At 42.4% G+C, this 16,110-nt stretch overlaps 1 protein-coding gene across 8 annotated transcripts in view; it reads left to right on the top strand.

Annotated features, from left to right (window-relative positions):
- PPP2R5E (protein phosphatase 2 regulatory subunit B'epsilon) overlaps positions 1–16,110 on the top strand; it is a 129,401-nt gene that overhangs the window by 2,764 nt on the left and 110,527 nt on the right. For 4 of the 8 annotated variants that reach the window (XM_045013979.1, XM_045013988.1, XM_045013987.1 and 1 more), the window contains exons 1-2: positions 10,583–11,053; positions 13,445–13,555. The gene's annotated coding sequence lies outside the window, so the exon portion shown is untranslated. Of the gene's footprint in view, positions 1–10,582; positions 11,054–13,444; positions 13,556–16,110 lie in introns of those variants that run through there. The other 4 variants (XM_045013982.1, XM_045013980.1, XM_045013984.1 and 1 more) reach the window with 2 other exon arrangements.

The raw sequence follows: 16,110 nt of genomic DNA, 5'->3' as shown, positions 1-16,110 counted from the left end.
AGAAGGGAGAACAGTTTCTTAAGTGGATGTTAGTTTTCTTCACTTGCCTGTTGCCAGTCCAACTCCATGGATTTGTTTTACCAGCCTCTTCTAAGAGAGCACTTCAAGACCATTAGTATTCCAGAAAGTTTCAAACCTTCCCAGAGCAATGAAAAATAGTAACTTCTAAAGTAAGGCCATGTCTACATTGCATACAGCTGCTGCAGTTTGTTCATCGCTTGTGCGCATGCATATCTGGTTCCTTGTGTCAGTGGGGCATGTACTCACCAGGAGAGCTGGTACTGATGCAGAGTACAGTGCACAATGGTTAGATATGCAACTTGTCATCATCCAGCGCTCTGTCTTTTGGGATGTTTTGGCAATACGTGATGAGGCTGAAATGAGTTGTGCAGCATTGACTGGGAGCATGGAGTCAACTTCCCAGTTTGCAACTGTCTCCTTCCCATAATGTCATCTATATCCCATAATTTTCACACCTTTTTTTCAAAATCCCAAACCTGCATGACCCTCCTTACTGTCCATCATCTATGACAGAAGCAGGGAGCCTGCACAGCTCTGCACTATTGGCATAAGTGTTGCAAGCACAAGATGCGTGATCCTGGAGTATGTGCAGAGGAATGGGGACCATGATGATTCCTTGGAGGACAGCTTGCTGAGGGATATAGTGAAAACCAATTCAAAGTTGTTGGTGGAATTCACTAAGCAGCTGCAGATGGTGAGGTGCCATTTCTGGGCCCAAGAATAAAGCACTGACTGGTGGAATCAAATCATCATGCAGGTTTGAAATGAAGTGCAGTGACTGTAGAACTTTTGGATGCACAAGGTTACGTTCCTGGATCTGTGTGCCAACCTCACCACAGACCTCCAGCTCAGGGACACCAAAATTAAAGGTGCACTGACAAATAAGTGGTAGTAGCACTGTGGAAATCTGCAATGCCAAAGAATCCATTTGGACTCTGGAAATCCATCGCAGGGGCCATCATCATACAAGTGTGCCGGGCCATTAATCGCCTCCTGATATGCAGGATTGTGACTCTTGGCAATGGGCAGGACATAGTGGATGGATTTTCAGCCATGGATGTTCCTGAACTGCGGGGAGAGTGATAGATGGCATGTGTGTCCATATTTTGGCATCAGACCACTTGCCACAGACCACATCAACATAAAAGGCTCCTTTTCTGTGGTTATGCAAGTGCTGGTGGCTCACCAGGGATGCTTCATCGACATCAGTGTAGGCAGGTCAGAGAAAGTACATGACATTCACATCTTTAAGAACACAGGACTGTTCAGAAAACTGCGAGCAGGGACTCTCTTTCCCGACTGGCATATTACCATTGGCAATGTTGAAAGGCCAGTACTGACACCGGGGGCCCAGGTCTACCCCTTGCTCATGAAGTTGTACACTGGCCACCTCAACAGCACCAAGGGAGCACTTCAACTACCGGCTCAGCAGGTGCAGAATGACAGTTGAATGTGCCTTTGGTCATTTGAAGGCACACTGGCATTTTTTACTCACAAGACTGGAATTTTGTTTGTGAATGATCTTGTGTTGTGTGACACCGTGTAGTAACAGGTAAATGGTCACTTTCAGAACTGTTGAGCACCAGCCAGCATATGGTGTGAAATGACAAAGATTAATTATGTTTCAAATAATAGAATTTTATTCTGTAACAAAATCAGTGCAAACCCCGATCCCCCCCCATTTAAAAATGAATGCATTAAAATGTAATAAATAAGGAGAATAGAACTTATGAAGGGGAAAGAACATTCATGTCCATTTCAGCTATCTCTCTCTCTCTCTCTCTCTATATATATATACAAACACACACACACACACACCCCACTGTAAACCAGGCCTAAGTGAATAATAATCATTTATAAACTCAATTTCTTACTTCTACTTTGCAACTCTATAAAACTGTGCATCTGAGACTCTCAAGGTGCCTTTCAAACACTAAGGTCCAGGTTCTCTAAGATATTTAGGCTCCTAACTTCCATCGATTTCAATGGACATTATGCATCTAAGTACCTCTGAGTATCTGGGGCTAACTAATTAGCTCACACAACATCTTTGTTTGCAGGGAAATATTAGCCTTGTTTTATAGATCACTTAAGCAACGTGCCTGAAGTGGCACAGAAACTCTGTGGCAGAGCCAGGAACAGATACCAGCTCCCCTGTGTCCTTGGCCTATGCTTTAGTCACAAGTTTATTTTTCTTTTCAACTTGCAGGAGGCATCTGACCTGGCCTAAAACTGGGAGAAACTACATGATGTTATCTTTCTCTAGTGTTCTCTTACACTGTCCCAGAATAATGGGAATTGATTAGCTCATGTATCTACTGAAAACTGATGGAAATATGTAACTGCACTGGTAGAGGCTTGCCACACCTCAAGCAAAAGAGTAAAAAAGTTAATGCAACTGAAAATTGAGACTTTCTATAAAGATGTTAACACTCAAGTTATTTTGGAATGTGCTAGAATTCTACTATGACCATTACAGAAGCATTCCTGTAATCCTATGTTTGAAGCATAATTGTCAACCTGAACTATAGTGGAATTTATTGTAAGCAACCACCCAAAGGAACAACATAGATCAAGTACCCAGCTGAGGTGGTCTTCAATTAAAGATTAAACACTATGGCACTGCAAACTTTGGGGAAATGTTAGAAAGCTGGGCTGTTCACTGGAGATTGTCCTTACACAGGTTACAGTGAATTAATAGGTACTGAATAGTTCTTAGTGTAGTCTTTCTAAACTACCTAGTAGGAGTTAACTTTAAATCAACATAAGAATGGCCATACTGGGTCAGACCAAAGGTCCATCCAACCCAGTATCCTGTCTACCAACAGTGACCAATGCCAGGTGTCCCAGAGGGAGTGAACCTAACAGGTAACGATCAAGTGATCTCGCTCCTGCCATCCATCTTCACCCTCTGACAAACAGAGGCTAGGGACACCATTCCTCATCCATCTTGGCTAATAGCCATTAGTGGACTTAACCTCCATGAATTTATCCAGTTCTCTTTTAAATCCTGGTATAGTCCTAGCCTTCACAACCTCCTCAGGCAAGGAGTTCCACAGGTTGACTGTGCGCTGTGTGAAGAACTTCTTTTGTTTTAAACCTGCTGCCCATTAATTTAATTTGGTAGTCCTTAGTTCTTATATTATGGGAACAAGTAAATAACTTTTCCTTATTCACTTTCTCCACACCACACATGATTTTATATACCTCTATCATATCCCCTCTTAGTCTCCTCTTTTCCAAGCTGAAAAGTCCTAGCCTCTTTAATCTCTCCTCATATGGGACCCGATCCAAACCCCTAATTATTTTAGTTGCCCTTCTCTGAACCTTTTCTAATGCCAGCATATCTTTTTGGAGATGAGGAGACCACATCTGTACACAGTAATATTCACCATCTTATTCTCTATCCTTTTTTAAATGATTCCTAACATCCTGTTTGCTTTTTTGACTGCCGCTGCACACTGCGTGGACGTCTTCAGAGAACTATCCACAATGACTCCAAGATCTCTTTCCTGATTAGTTGTAGCTAAATTAGCCCTCATCATTTTGTATGTATAGTTGGGGTTATTTTTTCCAATGTGCATTACTTTACATTTATCCACATTAAATTTCATTTGCCATTTTGTTGCCCAATCACTTAGTTTTGTTGCCCAATCACTTAGTTTTGTTGCCCAATCACTTAGTTCTTCACAGTCTGCTTTGGTCTTAACTATCTTGAGCAGTTTAGTATCGTCTGCAAACTTTGCCACCTCACTGTTTACCCCTTTCTCCAGATCATTTATGAATAAGTTGAATAGGATTGGTCCTAGGACTGACCCTTGGGGAACACCACTAGTTACCCATCTCCATTCTGAAAATTTACCATTTATTCCTACCCTTTGTTCCCTGTCTTTTAACCAGTTCTCAATCCATGAAAGGATCTTTCCTCTTATTCCATGACAACTTAATTTACGTAAGAGCCTTTGGTGAGGGACTTGGGAAAGGCTTTCTGGAAATCTAAGTACACTATGTCCACTGGATCCCCCTTGTCCACATGTTTGTTGACCCCTTCAAAGAACTCTAATAGATTAGTAAGACATGATTTCCCTTTACAGAAACCATGTTGACTTTTGCCCAACAATTTATGTCTGAGCTGTAAGCACTCCATAAGGGCTTTTAAGCCATCATTTATTATGCGTAGTTCCTTTTTTATTCTTCAGAGGAGAGTAAATAAATTAAAAGGAATGTTCTGGCTATAAACAACACTGTTGGTAGTGTGGCTGATCCTCAGCAGACACTTTGTAGAGAGAGACTCCACTGGGATATTTGCATAACTCTCTGCATCCCCACCCTAAAAACAGCAGCCTAAAAGGCTGACCACAATTTAAAAATATAACACCTGCCTGAAACAGGAATCTTTAGGACAATCAGATATAATAGTGATGAGCACAGTATAAAAGCCTAGATTGACTGGAGAAGGGTTGTAATCGGTTTGCTATGACAAGTCATGTGCAAATGTAGGACAACTAGTGTAACAAGTATACACACCCCCCAAATGGCCAAACGGTTGACAACTTCTCAGCAACTACCACAGCATCACATTTAAACACTTCCAATATAACCACCGCTGATTTCAATTTCTCTTCATGAATTTACCTTGCTACATCATGCACTCACCATGCAAATCTAGGAGAGCTGTGATTTTAGTGAGATTTTCCACTAAACACTGAAATTCCCGTAATCAGACATTTAGTTTAATAATTCTATAATAGGACCCTCATCCTCTCCAGTACCCCAAATCCTAGGCTCTCTTTAATTTAGGGATTACTTTAATCCAAGCATTATTAATGTGAAACTATTACTAAAACCATCTGCTTTTTGAATTAATGTATTGTTTTGACCCTTAGAAATGCTGGCATTCAAATTAGATCTAAATTTTAAGAGACAATGGGCTTGATTCAGGTGACTTGTAGTCAGTGCTGCAGCTGCAGTTCTATTGGTGAAAATGGTATAACAAGTTATACCATCTTGATGCTCTAGTAGTTTTTACAACAGAAATGCAGAACTGTAAACAGGAGCTCTTTCCTTTGAGTAAGACAAGGAGCCAAAGGAATACCGACACCTTGCAGACACACACCCATGTACCTGTTATGTCTCTACAGCAGCAGGTTGCAGAGGTATAGAATCATAGAACCATAGGGAAGGCACCGCAAGGTCATCTAGTCTAAACCCATGCCAAGATGCAGGATTTGTTGTCTAAACCATCCAAGACAGATGGCTATCCAGCCTCTTTTTGAAAATCTCCAGTGAAGGAGCTTCCATGACCTCCTGAGGTGGTCTATTCCATTGTCCTACTGTTCTTCCAGTTAGGAAGTTTTTCCTGAGATTTAATCTAATCTGCTATGCTGTAGTTGGAACCCATTGTCTCTTGTCCTGCCCTCTGTGGCAAGAGAGAACAACCTTTCTCCATCTTTTTTATGGCAGCCTTTCAAGTATTTGAAGACCACTATCATGTTTCCCCTTAATCTTCTCTTTTCCAATCTAAACATACCCAGTTCCTTCAGCCTTTGCTCATATGACTCGCATTCCATCCCTCTGATCATCTTAGTCACTCACCTCTGGATCCTTTCCAGTTTCTCTACATCCTTTCTATACATTGATGACCAAAACTGGACACAGTACTCCAGATGAGGCCTAACCAGCACTGAGTAGAGTGGTACTATCACCTCCTGTGACTTGCCTGCTATGCCTCTGTTAATACAACCTATAATTGCATTTGCTTTTTTTGCAAGAGCATCACATTGCTGACTCATGTTGAGGTTGTGATCCACCACAACTCCCACATCTTTCTCAGCAGTGCTGCTGCCAAGCCAGTTATCCCCCATTCTGTATTTGTGCATTTGTTTTTTCTTCCCTGTGTGTCTGTCGAATTTCATTTTGTTGTCTAGAACTCAGTTCTCCAATTTATCAAGATCCCTTTGAATTTTAGGTCTATCCTCCAAAAGTGTTTGCAACTCCCTCCCCATTCGTGTCATCTGCAAATTTGATGAGTATGCTCTCTATTCCTACATCCAGGTCATTAATAAAGATGTTAAATAAGACTGGACCCAAAACAGATCCCTGTGGAACTCCATTTGAGACCTCCTTCCAATCTGACATTCCATTAATAGCTACTTTTTGTTTGCAATTGTTTAACCGATTGTATATCCATATATCCACTAAATGGTAGTTCCGCCAAGCCTGCATTTTTTCAGCTTACTTAGCAGAATGTCATGTGGGACTATGTCAAAAGCCTTGCTAAAGTCCAGGTATATTATGTCCACTGCATTCCCCCATCCACCAAACCAGTTACCTTGTCAAAGAAGGAAATCAGCTGGTTTGGCATGATTTGTTCTTAGTAAATCCATGCTGGCTGCTAGTGATTTCCTCTTCATCTTCCAGGTATTCGCAAATTGAATATTTTATACCTTGCTCTAGTAGTTTACTAGGGGTATGGCTACACTTGCAAATTTGCAGCACTGCAGCAGGGTGTGAAAAAACACCCTCTGCAGCGCTGCAAATTGCGGCGCTACAAAGCGCCAGTGTAGTCAAAGCCCCAGCGCTGGGAGCGTGGCTCCCAGCGCTGTCCGTTATTCCCCACAGGGAGCTGGAGTACGGACAGCGCTGGGAGAGCTTTCTCCCAGCGCTGGGGCTTTGACTACACTTAGCGCTTCAAAGCGCTGCCGCGGGAGCGCTGCCGCGGCAGCGCTTTGAAGCGCTAATGTAGCCATAGCCTAGGTATCGAGGTTCGGCTGACTGCTCTATAGTTCCTCGGCTCCTCCTCTATTCCCTTTTTAAAGACGGGCACTACACATTAGTCCTTCTCCATCTTCTGGGACCTCTTCTGTCATCCATGAGTTTGAAAATATGATTGCTAGTGGCTCTGAGATTTCTTCAGTTAATTCCTTCAGCACCCTGGGGTGAACAGCATCAGGCCCTCTTGACTTGAATTCACTCAAATTTGTCAGAAGATCTCTGACAATTTACTTATCTTGAATGGCATCCCTTCCCCTTTATTGTCTATGGTGACTTCACTAGTCATCCAGCCACGTTATTTTTTGTGAGAAGACTGAAGCAAAGTAGACCCCGAGGAGATCTGCCTTCCTATCATCTTCTGTTACCAGCTCACCTTGTGTGGATCCACTGCTCAATGGACCATCCCTGATCTTTCTTTTTTGTCTAAGGGCTTGGCTACACTTGAGAGTTACAGCGCTGTAACTTACTCCCCGTCCACACTAGCAAGGCACATACAACACTGTATCTCCATGGCTACAGTGCTGCATGTACTCCACCTCGACAAGAGGAATAAAGAGAACAGCACTGCTGTTGCAGCGCTGGGATGCCAGTGTAAACAGTGATTAATCTTACTGCGCTGTAACTGACCTCTGGAACCTTCCCATAATGCTCTTAAGTAAAGATAACACTCTTTGTTTTGTTGTGATGCCTCTCTTTGTTTAGTTGTGAACTCGGGGCTCCCAGAGCTGCTTATCTAAAAAACAAACACAGCTACTGTTTGCAGTGAATGAGCAGAGTCAGGGGGATCCCTTTGGAATGTCCACAGCCAGTGTTTGCTTGAGGAGAGAAGCAGCATGGCGGGCGGGGGGGGGGGGGGTGTCCGTTTCGGAGCAGCTGCTTATCTGGTCTGTGAGGAAAAAAAACAAAGAAGGCTATTTGCATTTAGTGAATGAGAGAGGGGTGGGGGAAGGGGTTGGAACTTGCAAGGCAGGGAGCTGACTCCAAAAATCCACTCCCTCTGTCTCACCCACGCTCCCTGTCACACTCCACCCCACCTCCCTCTTTTGAAAAGCACGTTGCAGCCACTTGAACGCTGGGATAGCTGCCCATAATGCACCACTCCCAACACCGCTGCAAATGTGGCCACACTGCAGCACTGGTAGCTGTCAGTGTGGCCACACTGCAGCGCTTTCCCTACACAGCTGTACGAAGACAGCTTTAACTCCCAGCGCTGTACAGCTGCAAGTGTAGCCAAACCCTGACATATTTGTAGAACCACTTTTTGTTTCTAACATTTCTTGTCAACTGTAACTCAAGAATTGTAATCCCTGAACTGCTGTTGCGGAAATCTGGAGAATACCACAAGGAGTTGCCTATGAAAAGAGGTGCAAAAGGTACATAGGAAAATGCTGAAATAAATGTGCACAGGAAAAACGCTCCTCTGAAAAAGGTGTGTCACTCCTATGACACAGCCACAGGAAAATTCCTGTAAGTCTGTCCTACTGCAATGCTCATGTACTACTTTCCATGTGACCCTTGCTGAGCGAAGTCCCTCCATGCTAGCTTTGCATTTCAGAATGGAGCAAGCCATTTTCACTAACTTTACACAGGAACCTTGATGATACAGATTTTTGCTAGCCCAGCCTCTTTAGGCTCAGTCACCCCCCTTTCCTTTCAGTTTACAGAGCAGGCAAACATAACTGCAACTGCCTTGCACGCTCTCACATCTGGGAATAAACTTCCTAAAGTCCTGAGATAAAGAACAAAGAAAGGTAGAACTCTTCAAGCTGGGTCTTCTTTCCTCCTCTCAGAAATCTGATGAATGGGATACAAACTCATCTTGGTTCTTAAACTGACTAGATACTGGTCTCTGGAAAAGCAAGCAGATCTAACAAAAATCTTGTCATAGCAGGGAGACGGGAGGTGGTCTTTTTCTCACCACTGCTATTTCAAGTGATGATAGAATTTGGCTGATATCACTTCAAACAGGAGCAGAACCTGGATCTGGACATCAGAAGGGTTAGTGGCAGTGTGAATAGCAGGTGGATAGGACGAAAAGGAGGAAATTGAAGAAAGTGTGAGCAGGGTTATTCAGGGCTAAAAGTTAATAGAAAGTGGAGTAAGCTAAGAATGGTTTGGGGACAAGAGAGACCAGGATCAGACAAGACTCAGAAACATGACTACAACAAACAGTTATTTAATCAGGACAATGGAACATTCAATGATCTGGTTCATTCAGTAACCACATGTATTTAACTGACAGAAGGACACAGCTTCATGGAATGCATTGAGCATTGTTTCTGCAGGCAGACAGACCAATCTACATTGATGGAGCCCCAATTTTAGGGGATGAATGGGCAAAGGAAACAACCACTCTGGCCAGAGAAAAACAGAATAGGTTTGAGGTTGGACAATAACTGTTTCTCTCTTGCTAGAAGACTTGGTGAGTTGCTGCCAAGGCTCAGGAGGCTGGAGCCTCTACTTCATCTCACTTCTAATAAAATGTCATCCACAATATTGTCTTGGAATTTTTGGTTTACAGTGAATTTCCTAGAGATCTTTTGCTCCTCCCCTTAATTTAGCTAATTCTTATCTGCAAATCCTATTTTTAATTAATTCTTGCATTATTTCTCTCTCAATATGTTCCTTTTGATCCTCTGTCTTAGTCTAGTATCAGCTACCAATACAGCTGTCAATGCAAACTTTCACCATGGCAGCTGGATTTCCTTATAACCACCCTTGCTGTGTGTCAGATACAGTAACTCTTTAAATCAACGCATGGAGACTTGATAAAGCTGACAGTTATGCACTAAGAGCATTCCCCCTAGTATTGACTACAATCCCCAAAATGTTGTTCCAACATGAACCAGATATGGTATAAAACCTGGGATAAACTCTCTTCTTTGGTTATTACAGTAATCAGGATTTTACTCTGAATGTGGTTGTTGGATTTCCCCTTGTGTGGCTTTTTAAAGTTGACATTACTACATTTTTACTTCCCTATGTGCCTGAAAGACAGGTTACCAGCAATTAGGTGGCTAGTGGCCCAGTTGTGCATTACATATATAATATATATCACCATGAAAAATCATTTGTGTGTAACGGGGATGCTGCAAAATGTAAGGGGATGCTTTGTGAGCGTTCTTGGATCTGCCGGGGACTAAGTCTACCCTGTGGCAGACAAACAGTATATTACATCAGGATACCATCTTCAGGGCTGGCTTCTTCACGTATAAGGAGAAACAGGAACATGTGGGGCGCATGCTCTGAATTTGCAAGAAAAGTTGGGAACAAAGAAAGTAGGATGTTGCAAGCTTGGGAGATCCAGATAAAATGGTGAGTAATTCATTACTAGTCTAAGGGAACATGTCTTTCAGACATGGTAAAAATATGAGAATATGCTTGTTGGTGTAATGGCTGCTGGTTGTTGGTTTTTAAGATGAGGATAAAGGCAGCTAGGCCCTTTGAGAAGCTTCAGACAGGAAACGAGGCCACTAATCTCAAGAGAATGGTTTTGTCTGAGGATGGTAACAACAAAAGACTGCGTACGCCCTTGGTAAATGATGCATTGATTTCAGAGCTGAAAGAGAGACTTTATATGAAAGAAAACAACGAAATGAGATCTCACCTTGTTTCATTTGCAACAGACACACAATCACAGTGATAAAGTAAGGGAGAATGTAACATGTGACATATGGGGCAGCAATCTTTTCCCATACTGCTTTTCACCCACTGAGCGAAACCATTTGGATGGTGTCCTTTACACAGGAGAAGAGATGGAATGTTTGAAGTGGAGGTTCAGGGGCAGTTGGGGAATGACGGTTGGAGAGGAGCGGGCCAGACGAAAGAGCAGCATACCCCTAAGAGGACAGAGAAAACAGGCAGGCAGGGAACGTAACAGGAAGTGGTGACTTGAGAGAGAAGAAGCGTGGCAGGGGCAGAAAAGCAAATTAGAAATAAAAAAAGGGATTAGGCAAAAGAAGAAACCAACTGAACCAGAGGGAAAGTGAGAGCAGAGAAAGTGTGAGTGAAAGACAGACATCTACCCAAAAAAGGGAGCTAGTGTCTGCCAATTGCACTGCATTGACTGTAGGAATAGACTTCTAAGGACCCATAGACAGAGGGATCTATAAACAGAGAAATTAGGGATTGGGTCCCATGCTGTTAGCCATGGCTCTAACTTTCAAATTCCCATACCATCTTCAGAGCTGGGATCACATTTTTTGAGAGCATTGCTGAAGTTACCACCTGGTTCTCCATTCTCTCACTGTTGGCTCAGGTATGGGAGCTCTATACAGAACCCAAACAAGCATAAGACTCACCTTTAAAGTGTGGCAACATGCAAACTATAAATTATGGTTCTACAATTATAAATATTAAAGCAAAAGTTGGATGTGCCATTCGCCAAAACAAATGTAACAACAAAGAAGCAAAAGTCATCCTGATTGTAAGCAGATTAAATACAATGATCTTGCACCAGGACTGAATTTGGTTCAAGAGGACTTATGCTAAAGTAACACTCCTCAACTCTGGTGCACTTAATTTATTTTAGAGTAGTTTAGTTATTTTGAAGCACTATTTCACTGATTGTTCACTTTTGACAATTTCTGTGGCCTGATTCGTCTGTTCAGATGGCATGACTTGTTCCTGCAAAACATTTTCTGGTCTTTTTCCTGTTGGGAGGAATAATTAGTTGTCTGGGGACATAAGGTCTTTCTAGTTCCAATATTAGTAAGCAGGAAAATGTCTGAACAATTCCGATGGCACCAATGAGAATCTTCCCCTCAATGTATAGATGCTTAATAGCAGTGGTTCTCAACCTTTCCAGATTATTGTACCCCTTTAAGGCGTTGCATTTATGTTGTGCACCCCAAGTTTCATCTCACATAAAATTTACTTGCTTACAAAATCAGACAAAAATACAAGAGTATCACAGCCTAAGTTCCCGCTAAGCTGTGTGGCCGCGCAACTGCCTATTAAGCCCCAGCGCTGACCTGCTACGGTGCCAGCCTGCCCCAAACTTGCTGCAGCCAGCTGGGGAGAGGATCCCCTCCCTCAGCCTGGGCCAGCCCCACTGGAGCTGCTGAGGCCAGCCAGGGAGAGGCGCCTCTCCCCTAACCCCAAACTGCTGTGGTGAGAGAGGGCTGGGGGGAGTCCTCTCTCCCCACTGCAGCCCCGGGGCAGCCTGCACCCCAAGCCCCTCATCCCCAGCCCAGAGCCCACCCCAACCCTCTGCCCAGCCCTGAGCCACCTCCCACACCCTGAACCTCTCCTCCCAAGCCTCACCCCAGAGCCTGCCCCTCCCAGACAGAGCTCTCATCCCTCCACACCCCAACCCTCTGCCCCCTCCCACACTCCAAACCCCTCAGCCCCACCCCCACCCCATGAATTTTGTTATGTGCACCACCTCCATATTGGTGCACATAACAAAATTCATTCCGCACATGCATGTAAAAAATTAGAGGGAACACTGGTCACAGCACACTATTACTGAAAAACTGCTTACTTTCTCATTTTGTCTGTATGAAATTTTAGTTTGTACTGACTTAGCTTGTGCTTTTTATGTAGCCTGTTGTAAAACCAGGCAAATATCTAGATGAATTGATGTACTCCATTGAATACCTCTGTGTATCCCCAAGGGTAACGTACCCCTGGTTGAGAACCACTGCTTTATAGAGCATTATATAACTCAGTATGCACACACAGACCAGATGAAGTAGCCAAATAAAACTGTTTACTACCAAACAGAGCAAGACTTCCACAATGTTATCCATTCAGTGACCTTGTCTTTGATAAAAGTTTTTAGGTAAAGTTTACAGAGGGTTCTTCCCTTGTGCCAATCCGGGAAGGCAGCACTGGGCAGCGTGGCTTCCCTTTTCACATATTTAATTCATAGTCTGTATCACAGACAGGTCCATGAACCCTAGATAGTGGATATTTAGTCACACTTTGGAACTCCTAGGCAGACCAAATCTGGGAATAATTGTTGCAGTAGGCTTTGCCCACCAGTATTGTTTTGGCACTACAGATGTTGAGCTGGAGAGACCATTCTCCACAGAGCATTAGTGCCTTTTAATGCCTATTAAAAAAAAAACAAGCTACCTTTGAAAATTTCTTTTAAAATCTGTTTTAAAGGCTCATAGATGAACTTTCCTGAAAAAAAAAATTTAATTGGGCTCACATTGTGCAGCACGAATTGAGCAGTGCAGTTGTAGAGAACACCTCTCTCTATCGTGACGACCTGGGATGTTTGAGATGACAGTCCTTCACCTTGTTCACTTAGGATAGGGATATATCAGTGGAGGAGTGCTACAGTCCAATAGAGTGCTTTTTCTGCCCCTAAACCTTTAGGGCACATTGAAAGGTTCATATATGAATACAGGCTTTTCCTTGAAGATGTTGGGGGTTCTCAGCTTTACTTGGTGCTGCTTGTTTGGTAGCTTTTATTCTTGCTAACTATACATTTGTGAATTTTTAGGATTTTCTATATTGCTGCCTAGACACCAGAATATGTAATTTCTTGGAAATACAGATTTCACACAATGTAAATCAAGCATTAAATGAAAAAAAAAAAAGTTGCTGTGTCCTTTTCACATGACAACAGCTTTTCATGAGGGTGCAGACAAATCTCCCTGCACATTTGAGGACAAGATTCGTATTTCTCTTAAAGGAATACAAGAACTCATGGGACATGACCAGGAAAGAAAAGAAAAAACAAACAATATGCAAGGAAAGGAAAGAAGAGTTGTGGAAAATTTGCTGGCCAGAAGATAAAGAAAAAGTAAGTCTCGTTTATACATTGGTAGGTCTCCTGATTTTGAGATGTTCATCACCACATCAGACTGATAAATATTACAACAAACAGTATAAACATGCCAGTAGCAGTCAAAATGGAAATAGCAAGTCCTTGTAGAGCAATTTTTTTAGTTATATGGAATACATAATTTAAATATGATTTATTCATTTTCTAATGAATAAATCAACGACTTAGATATTGGCATAGAAAGTATGCTTATTAAGTTTGAAGATGATACCAAACTGGGAGGGATTGCAACTGCTTTGGAGGACTGGGTCATAATTCAAAATGATCTGGACAAATTGGAGAAATGGTCTGAGGTAAACAGGATGAAGTTTAACAAAGACAAATGCAAAGTGCTCCACTTAGGAAGGAAAAATCAGTTTCACGCATACAAAATGGGAATAGACTGTCTAGGAAGGAGTACGGCAGAAAGGGATCTAGGAGTTATAGTGGACCACAAGCTAAATATGAGTCAACTGTGTGATGTTGTTGAAAAAAAAAAAAAAAAAAAGCAAACGTGATTCTGGGATGCATTAACAGGTGTGTTGTGAGCAAGACACAAGAAGTCATTCTTCCGCTCTACTCTGTGCTGGTTAGGCCTCAACTGGAGTACTGTGTCCAGTTCTGGGCACCGCATTTCAAGAAAGATGTGGAGAAATTGGAGAGGGGCCAGAGAAAAGCAACAAGAATGATTAAAGATCTTGAGAATATGACCTACGAAGGAAGGCTGAAAGAATTGGGTTTGTTTAGTTTGGAAAAGAGAAGACTGAGAGGGGACATGATAGCAGTTTTCAGGTATCTAAAAGGGTGTCATCAGGAGGAGGGAGAAAACTTGTTCACCTTGGCCTCTCAGGATAGAACAAGAAGCAATGGGCTTAAACTGCAGCAAGGGAGGTTTAGATTGGACATTAGGAAAAAGTTCCTAACTGTCAGGGTGGTTAAACACTGGAATAAATTGCCTAGGGAGGTTGTGGAATCTCCATCTCTGGAGATATTTAAGAGTAGGTTAGATAAATGTCTGTCAGGGATGGCCTAGACAGTATTTGGTCCTGCCATGAGGGCAGGGGACTGGACTCGATGACCTCTCGAGGTCTCTTCCAGTCCTAGAATCTATGAATCTATGAATAATATAAATATTATTAGGTTACATAAACTTAACTTCTATAAAATAGCAAGAGAGGAAGGTCATGAGACTATCTGCAGAGATGTGGTTTGCAGTAGCCCTTCTATCACTAGGAACTTATTTTAAGAATAATAACCTCTTATATACTGCCTTTCATCTGTAGATATCAAAGTGCTTTACACAAAGGAGGTAAATATTATCCCCATTTAACTGATGAGAAAATTAAAGCATAGACAGGTTCACTAACTTGCCTGTGGTCCCCAGCAGGCTAGTGGCCAAGATCTCCTGAGCCTCACTCCAGTGATCTATACATGATCTAAATAGCATGGAGGACACTGAATTTGGATAATGTAGAGAATTTTAATTAATAGACATGGAGGGACATAACTATGTGAAACTCTCTGTTAACTGAAATAGTGAAGTCCTTCCCTCTATTAGACACTTGCACTGGTGTAACAAAAACTGATCTAGTTACACTGGTGCAAACCCCTAGAACAGATTCACTTAAACCAATTTAGCTTAATACCATACATTACTACAGTAAGGTAAATTGGTTAAAGTGGATTTAAAGTGATTTAAGTGTATCTGTATTAGGGGTTTGCTCCTCTGTAACTAAATGTTTTATAGTTCCATCAATACAAGTTTTCTAATGTAGTTAAGATCTAAGTCTCTATTGTAGTTTTTTTTTTTTAATACAAGTTTTCTGGGGACATGATAAGCTAGGTAGTTTACTACCTTTTTGTCCCATTACAGGAAATGACAGTTGCTTGGTTGTCCACCTGTATAGCAATGAGAAGAGTGAAGTTTTAAATCTTTCATGGCTCTCACACTAAGGCTGTGGCTACACTTAGCGCTTCAAAGCGCTGCCGCGGCAGCGCTTTGAAGCGCTAAGTGTAGTCAAAGCACCAGCGCTGGGAGAAAGCTCTCCCAGCGCTGTCCGTACTCCACCTCCCTGTGGGGAATAACGGACAGCGCTGGGAGCCGCGCTCCCAGCGCTAGAGCTTTGACCACACTTGCGCTTTGCAGCGCTGCAATTTGCAGCGCTGGAGAGGGTGTGTTTTCACACCCTGCTGCAGCGCTGCAAATTTGTAAGTGTAGCCAAGCCCTTAGTCAGTTTCCTAGCAAGGAAGCTGGTAATCAGCTCCTCAACTCTTCCTGTATTTAGTGTGGCACTACTGTATACTCCTTGACTATTGGAGAGACAATTATAAAGAACAAATGGGATGAGGGAAGACAAACGGAAAATGAGGCAAAGAACATCTATGTGGCCTTAATACTAGTAGCTACCATGATTTTCAGTACGTTATCCATGCTTATGAACTACCAACGTGTACTTTTTAGGAACTCACATAAAAAAATTAATTCACTCCTCTTAAATAGTTCAAAGAGCATCTTTTAAAAAAAATACCTGTTA

Source organism: Mauremys mutica, chromosome 4 (assembly GCF_020497125.1).
Source record: "Mauremys mutica isolate MM-2020 ecotype Southern chromosome 4, ASM2049712v1, whole genome shotgun sequence".
Taxonomy (NCBI): Eukaryota; Metazoa; Chordata; order Testudines; family Geoemydidae; genus Mauremys; species Mauremys mutica.
The sequence above is the reverse complement of the archived record's forward strand: the minus strand, read 5'-3'. Positions and strand labels throughout refer to the sequence as shown.